General features: G+C 46.0%; 1 pseudogene; it reads right to left on the bottom strand.

Moving 5' to 3' along the window:
- Positions 1-221: 221 nt before the first annotated feature.
- Positions 222-4,995, bottom strand: LOC113835821 (annotated as a pseudogene).
- Positions 4,996-8,374: the final 3,379 nt, after the last annotated feature.

The raw sequence follows: 8,374 nt of genomic DNA, 5'->3' as shown, positions 1-8,374 counted from the left end.
GAGTCTCAGAGGCCCTTGAACCTGAGTAGGCCTTGGCCCACAATGGGAGAGAGGCCTGACCTGGGGATACTAGGCCACTTCCCTTGGGCTGTCAATGGTCTACTGGGGAGGGAAGGTGGCAAAGGACTAAAGAGCCTGCACTTCATGGTCTGGACCATTGTACCGGCTGTGAAAATGCCACAACCAGGGAGCAGCCCTAACACTGGCCCAGTGACAGTCGGTCAGCACACAAAGGGTATCAGTGTGTGAAGTGTCAGTGGACCTTGCAAAGGAAAGAGTAGGAGGGCACGGGCCAACTTCAAGAGTGAAATGAAGACTCCACCCATATAAAGTGAGACTGGGTCCTCCTGCAGACTCAGTGTGGCTGGACAAGGGCTTTGGGTGTCAGAAGCAGTGCTCTGGTTGGGGCCAAAGTGCACGGGCAGGTTGTGCTCCAGGGCCACGTGCACGTGGCCAAAGTCCTGCTTCACAGGCAGTGTGGGCAGAGGAGGTATGTAGGGTGCTGTCACAGGACCTATGTTGATGGAGAACTTGTTCAACGCAGGCCACACAGGTAGCAGGGGGAATGGTGGGTGCACAATGGCAATCAATGGATGGCATCTGTGGGTGCAGGTTCTGTGGGACAGGCCATGGCAGGTCGCCCACGTGCTGTTCTTTCTCGGCTGGCTTCTCCAGTGGAGGGCCTAAGATTTGAAGCTGTTTTCTCCATTCTTCCTTCTCTGTTCCTCTTCAGCCTCCTTTTGGATTTCCTCAATCAGCTTTTCATCATCCTCCGTGGGGTTGCTCCAGAGAGAGCACCTGGAACATTCCTGGCAAGAGGCTCCTGGAAAGAGAGGGTGCTGGTCATAGCCGTTGATAGAAACACGACAGACATAGCACATCTGGGGACCACAGCGGCAAGACATGCGGTTGCAGCCTTCAGATTTGATGAGGAGGGCCCCACACTGGTGGCATTTTCTCATGGGAGGAGCAGTCGTTTTTTGTTTTTTGTTTTTTGTTTTTGATAGATGTCCTGTACTTGACGTCATCTTTTTCAGCCAGCTCCTCACAGGTGAGGCTCTCCATGCAGCTGAGTTCTGACTTCCCTGACCCGAACACTGCCTCTTGGGCATATCTGTAGCGTGACATTCTTTGCTGCGTCCACACTCAATCAGTTGTCCATCCTTTTGATACCGTTCTGCATTCATCTCCAGGGCAAGCAAAGGGTCTTCATGCTAGGCCATCTCTTTGATTTTCTGCTCATAGAATTCCTGCTCTTGCTGCAAAGCTGGAAGGAAGTCTTTCTGGTCATAGGATCTACAGAATCAATGCTTGTTTGCCAAAATGAACATTCTCCTTTCTAATTTTATGTTGCCCCGATCATATTTGAAATCTATGAAAGGATACTGGTTCATTTCTTTCCTCTTTTTCTGTTTCCTACTGGCTTTAGGTGATCGCGTCTACCATTTCTCAATAGCATCAGAAAGGGCCTTTCGGGTGATTGCATAGTGCCCTTTGAACTCATGTAGGGCCCATTTGATGTCTCTGCTGCTGAGCATCTTGAATTCAGTCATCAAGAGGTCAGCAGCTTGGATGAAGCATAGCTGGTCAAGTGATGCTAGTTTGGAATAGTCAAAAATGTCTACTTTAGGCAACTTCACATCATCCTGATGGCCAGCAGGCTGCTGTTGAGCTGGATAATAATATGGTCTTCTCTCTTTGGATAATCTGGGTTTACCAGAAGAAAATTACAAAGTACATTCAAATCACTGGAATTCTTCAAATGAATTATCTCCTTAACATATCCATTTGCTACATCTGGAAATCTTGCTTCTGTTTTTTTCACTGTGTAATGAGTTCTTCATCTACTTCAGCAGCTTCTTGTCCCCACGTTTTTCCAATTTGTCCTCCTGAGATGCTGCCAGGGGGAAAGCTGGCCCAGGGTCTTCATCAATTACAAACTGCTGACCTTCAAGTTTTCCAGAGGATCTGCTGGCTGAGGAGAATCAGGGCCTGGAATCCCCTCCTCCTGGGGTTCTGGCCTTGGGAAAGCAGGCTCTGGGAAAGTAAGAACATGGAGTCCACTTTGCTTCAGAAAGCTGCTCTTAGGGCACACCCTGATTTGTTGTCTCCTGAGGCTGTGGATTCAGAGCCTGGAATGTTGGATGGTCAAGCCAGTGTTCTTCAATTACCTGGTCATCTACTGAAGTATCTGGTTCTCCCAGATTTGATAAGAGATCTATCTCTGAGTCTTCAGATAGTTGGTTCTGATCTTTCAAAGGCCTACTCTCTGGGAAAAGAAGTTCATTTTCACCCAATATAATGACACTCTACTCCAATTTGTGCTTGACAGTGTTGTTTGCTGTCTGCTTAATGCCTTGTGTAGGTTTGGCTTATTTTTTGCCACTCTCAAGATACAGAAATTCACCACATTCATCCTCAGAGTCATCCTGTGTGCCAGAAACAGTGAGTCGTTACTAAAGGAAAAATTGTTGTGGGTATTTGTTTCATAGTCGGCACTAGAATTTCTAGGCTTTCTTATCCTAGTAGCCCACAATATTAGTAGTTCTGAGGTTAAAACTATAGCTTTAATAGATTTGGACATAAGTAAAATTATCAAATTTATGTTTCACTGGCAACTTCTGTGGTGGTTCCCATATTGGGAATGGTAGAGAAAGAGAAGAGCCTTCAGAGTTTGTTTTAAAGACAAAAGGGAGACTAAGCAGATGGCAATGTGTATATTTAAAAACAATCCCCTGCTTCCTTGAAGAAAATAAATCTGAAGATACAGGAAGGATTCTTGCTAGGAAACAGTTGACGGCTTCAGACAGGACAGCTGGCATGGACTAGAGTGTATGAATCTGTATCTGAATATATACCAGTGGGCAACCAATGGGGCAGTGGTGGTGACAGATGTTTGGACTTATGGTATATATTGAAAACAAATAAATTGCTGGGCAGTGGTGGCACACACCTTTAATCCCAGCACTCGGGAGGCAGAGGCAGGCAGATCTCTGTGAGTTTGAGACCAGCTTGGTCTACAGAGCAAGTTCCAGGACAGCTTCCAAAGCCACAGAGAAACCCTGTCTTGAACCCCCCCCCCACACACACACACACAAGATAAATGGTGTAGTGCGTAAATTTTCTTTGTTAGACCTTTTAGGATGCCTTGTTAATGTATAACTGTCCTTGTTTAAGTAGCTACATGGCCTATCTTTGTTCTCTCTCTCTCTCTCTCTCTCTCTCTCTCTCTCTCTCTCTCTCTCTATCTCTATCTCTATCTCTCTCTGTCTGTCTTCCTCTTCCCAGAATTCTCCTAATCTGGTGGCCCTGCCTATACTTCCTGCCTGGCTTCTGGCCAATCAGCATTTATTCATCAACCAGTAAGAGAAACATACACTCACAGCATACAGAAGGGCATCCCTCCTCATTACACCTTCCAGGGCTAGTGGGGCTAGAATACAGGCTGAGGCACATGTCTAGTCATGGTGATTGGAGACAGAGACATGGCTTATGGACTCCAAATTAAGAATAGCTGCTCTGATCTTTGAGGGCTTCCCTGGCTCCCAAGCATTTCCTCTTTCTCAGGCTGCTTCTTGAGAATCCACATGATTTCTCTTAGCCCTATGCCATTCAGCTGTAGAAATTCACATGTCTTTATATACCTACAGGAACTTCTGGGAAGGAACCATAGATGTCCTCCTTCCTCACTGAGCAGGAGCATCAGCTGAACAAGGTGGAAAAATTGACCCTTCATCTACAGATGATAACAAGGAGAGGAATGAACTGACCCATTATACCAGCAATGATTTGAACAGCAGGCATTCATCATGCCCCGTTCTCTGGTGACTGTCTTGACCCTCCTATGTCAAGCCCAGCATTCCTCAGGTCATTGCAGGCTCCACCTCCAGAGTGTCCTTCTGCCCAAATAAATTTTCCTGAGTATATCTGAGGCAGAACTGAGGCCTGGGCAAGAATGAGATGGGGACGCAGGCTGTTCTGCTTCCTCCAAAAGAAAAGCAGAGCCTGTGGCCTGAGTCACATTCGACTGTTAGGGGCAGTAGTGTGTGAGCTTACAACATGCATTTCAAGAAGGTTTGATAGGTGTTGGCTTGTGGGAGATGCTGGGTGCTATGGGTTTATGGTGAGTCTTTGTATTTGACTAGGTGATTTTTTGCTGGTTGTTCTGGGAGCAGGTTGAAGGGCTTGCCCTACTTGGTCCATCTGGGTGTGTGACTGGAAGGCCTGGAGTTCATCCCAGGTCCTCTCTGATCTTGTTCCTTGCACTCTGAGACAAGGCCACCAACCTGCATTTCTTTGACATAATAATTCTGTATGGGTTTTGTGTGTGTGTATGAAGGTCTCTCGAACAGGCCCCAATACTGCAAATATGGCAGCAGCAGGTTTTGCTCTTTTCACTTCCCTCTCCCCTGATATACTAATAGACTGCATTCCTAAATTTAGTTTCCAAGGACCATTCTCTTGTTTGGCCACAGACCCATTACTGAGACTATGCACCACAGTCCAGCAATCAAAATTCAGTAGTTGGTTACACTAACTAACCTGTTGAATTAGATTTCACCAACTTACCCTAGCACAGACTTTTCCCCCTCTTCTCTTTAAAAAAGAAAATCTGTTTGATATCTATTCTTGTGTGACGAAGATGCAGTCTTTCCCCAATCTCATTCTTATCCTCCTGAGGTAATAATCTCCTATGTGTTGCAGTGTCTGAGTGTGTTCTGTACTGTCTTCCAGGGGCTCCCTTATATATATATAGTGTGTGTGTGTGTGTGTGTGTGTGTGTGTGTGTGTGTGTGTGTGTCCAGATCCTGTGAGGCAGAGATTGGTAGCAGGGCTTAGGATTTGTGGGTCTCAGAGTTTCCAGGTGATATAAGTGCTGAGGCCAGGGAGCCACACTTTGAGCATCACTGCTCTCAGCCTTTGTGCTCACCTTGGTGCATCATCTGAATCTGCTTGGGAGTTTACAATGCTAATCTCATGTAGTGTCTCCTCCATGGAAACACTAATTACGAATTCTTGGCATCCTTGTAGTAATAGGAACACAGGATAAACAATCCATGTTCTGAAGACAGGGGAAATGTCATCACAGGCTTTAGGTAGGCCCAGACCTGTGGCACAGACTCCTGGGACCTTCTTACAGAGCTAGTCTTGAAAGACCCGCTCGAAATGCCCCTGAGCCCCCTGCCCCGAAGCTGCCGGGGCCTCCCAAGCCTTCACCCCGGCAGGGCTCGCGCCCCCGGCCCGCCCCGCCTGGCACCGCGCCTCGGGGCTGGGGCCGAGCAACGAGCACCAGGTGGGCCGGCACGAGAACGAACACCAAGTGAGCCGGCCTGGAGCCCTGCCCCTGAGCCCTGCCCGATGAGAAACACTCCGTCCCAAGGTCTCCGCCCCCAAGGTCAGCCATCTGGACGCGGAGGGAGGGGGAATTGAGTCTGTTGTACCAGACACCAGACCTTGAGAATATGCTGATCTGGAATGGCTCTGTGTCTCATTTGAACCATCCAATGGAAATGATTCTGTATTTCGCCTCATTTGAATAACCCTGTATAGCGCCTCATATACATTGACCAATGGGAATAGCTCTGTACAATGCCTCATTAGAATTATCCAATAGAATCCCTGCTCCTAGCTTGCACCTTTTTCCCTATATAAGGACCCCTTTCCCTTGGCTCGGGGCGCTTAGCCACACAAAGGCTAAGTCGCCCCGGGTACCCGCGTCTCCAATAAAGCTTCTTGTTTTTTGCATCCAGTTCGTGGCCTCGCTGATTCCTGGGTGTGTGGGTCTCCCTCTACGAAAGTGCCTCTTCGGGGGTCTTTCATTCTATCCCTTCAGGACTACTGAGGGAGCTCATGCAGCCCGGTCTTATTCCCTCTTGACACCCTGTCTTTCTGGCCCTGGGGCAGGGTAGCAAGTCTAATAATAATAAACATCAGGAGGTCCAGCACATAGGATTCAGGATGTGACATCCAGTGGGCTAGGGTAGTCACAGACACAGGCTTAATTCATGTCATCCCAGAGGGCTGTGTTCATGGGATTCTTTGTTCCTGAGGCTATGCCCTACCACAGGCTGAATTATGAGCTAGATATGCTGAAAATGGAACACCAGGAGGAGACGTCAGATCTGAAGAAATTCCCCAAGGAAAGTAGTGAGGCCTTGTACACATGCAAGGACCTGACAGAGAAGTCCAGCTTGGACCAGTGAGTGTCTGACTTGGATGGGACCCAAGCCCTTGAGCAGGACAGCTTCCTACCTTCTGAACCCAAGTGAGGACTGTGGTTCTAGCCTATTTACCTATAAGTTCAGATTGCGGTTTGCCAGGAGTTTCTCTGTTTTTCTCAAGAAACAGATATCACACAAGGCAGACAGAAGTGGATCAACATTTTTCTGGGTTCTGTAATGGTCTAAAAAGAGCCTTTAGTTCCAGGACAGCCTCCAAAGCCACAGAGAAACCCTGTCTCGAAAAACCAAAGCAAACAAACAAACAAAAAGAGCCTTTGGTGCAGGGAGGCCTGGCTCTACACATGATGGGCAGGTGAGGGACAGGGAGGGACAGAATGTTTGCTTGCAGGGCACAGAAGCAGAGGGAGTCCTCTGTTCAAGTGGGGGTAAGCGTAGAGGAAAAGCCAGAGAGCAACTAGGGGCCCTAGTGGCTGAAACCCACAGCTGCCCCCCTCCACAAGCCAAGACTGGTAGAACTCTATCATTTGTGTAATAAATATGCCTCTTCCTTTTATTTCTTATTTTTGCAGCAGGGGTTGGGGGCGGGCAGGAGGTTGAGACAAGGTTTCTCTGTGGCTTTAGAGGCTGTCCTGGAACTAGCGCTTGTAGGCCAGTCTGGTCTCCAACTCACAGACATCTGCCTGCCTCTGCCTTCCACGTGCTGGGATTAAAGGCATGAGCCAACACCGCCCAGCCTTAGTTCCTTTTATTTCAACTATAATTATTATAGAAATCATTATCATCATCATTTTCTGTACTGTTATAAACATTGCCCTTGTCTTAAATATGTCCAGGTGTCTGGAGACATGGCTCAGCAGTTAAGAGCACTGACTGTTCTTCTACAGCATCTCTGAGTGAATCCCAGATTACTGTGTGTGCTTGTGCCTGCTGTGGTGCACGTGGAAAGATCACAGAACAACTTGCAGAAGCCAGTTCTCTCCTTCCATCAAGTGGTAAATAAATCAAGAGTACTTTCAAAAGACATTGCTGTAGACCAACATGTGAAACTAAGAGAAGCAAAAAAAAAACTCTTTCTTTTTTAATTTTAGGAAATTGAATGATATATTTGCCATTGCTTGTATTTTGTTAACTATGTTATGAAATACTGGTAAGGGAAAATAGCCTGTATTATAATTTTTGTACAAAAGGAAGATTTAACAATGTATGTTTTCATGAAATTTTTCCTTACAGTTATTTCCTTTACTATTTCAGATTTCCATATGACTATACAATATAGTATGTTGCATTTGCTTCCTCTAATATCCTCTGGAATATAATCCCAATTAAAGAAGCTTATATTATGTAGCCTTATTAGTAATTGAATGGATTCCATTGGAGCACCATTAAGGAGAAAAAAATCAAGGTAAGTTATCAGTATGATGTTACCTTTGAAAGGACATATCATCAATACAAAGTTTTAAATGGCATATTCTTTCACTGTTAATGGAAATGTTGGTCCTGCCTGTTCTATCATTTTGTAAGAAGTATTATTAAATGTTTGGGCACTCACAAATTCTTCTTACACCAAAAAGCACATTAAATTCCAGACCTAGTCATAAGGGGCACAGATGATACAGAGAACAAAAACATTCTGACAAAATTTTGCCAAAAATCAAGCAGTAAAGCTTTACTGTGAGTGAATTCTGTTTCTTTAATTCCTTTTGATTGTTGTTTGGAAAACTATGAAGCAGAACTCTCTTGCCTTCCATTCCCTGCCCAGAACTCTCTGTTCCTTTCCCATAGCCACTTATTTTCCAATGGTTGATACTGAGACCTTTCTTCTGCCTCTCTCTGGTCTCTTTATGCTCTCCATTCTCTCTTGCAAACTTGTCTAAGGGTCAACAGTGAAGACACTGAACAAATGCCACACTGGCAGTTGGTGTTGTCACAACACTGGTGACATCACAGGAGATGCCAGTGCTCTCCAAGATATAATAGAATGTTGAAATGGACTGCTGATGTCGTATTGTACAACCCTTGCCTCTGTGCTATCTCAACCCAAATTGACATAAATCCAAGTTGCCCTTTCAAGGAGACTTCAGGATCACACGGGAAGCCCTTGAGTACCTCCTGCATCCAAAGCCAGAGATCTAGCTTTCTGATCCATTAGAAACTTCTTATCTGTGGGGAGTTCATGCCTCACTTTCCAAAAA

Source organism: Cricetulus griseus, chromosome 5 (assembly GCF_003668045.3).
Source record: "Cricetulus griseus strain 17A/GY chromosome 5, alternate assembly CriGri-PICRH-1.0, whole genome shotgun sequence".
NCBI classification, from domain to species: Eukaryota; Metazoa; Chordata; class Mammalia; order Rodentia; family Cricetidae; genus Cricetulus; species Cricetulus griseus.
This window is presented reverse-complemented; position numbering and strand designations above follow the sequence as displayed.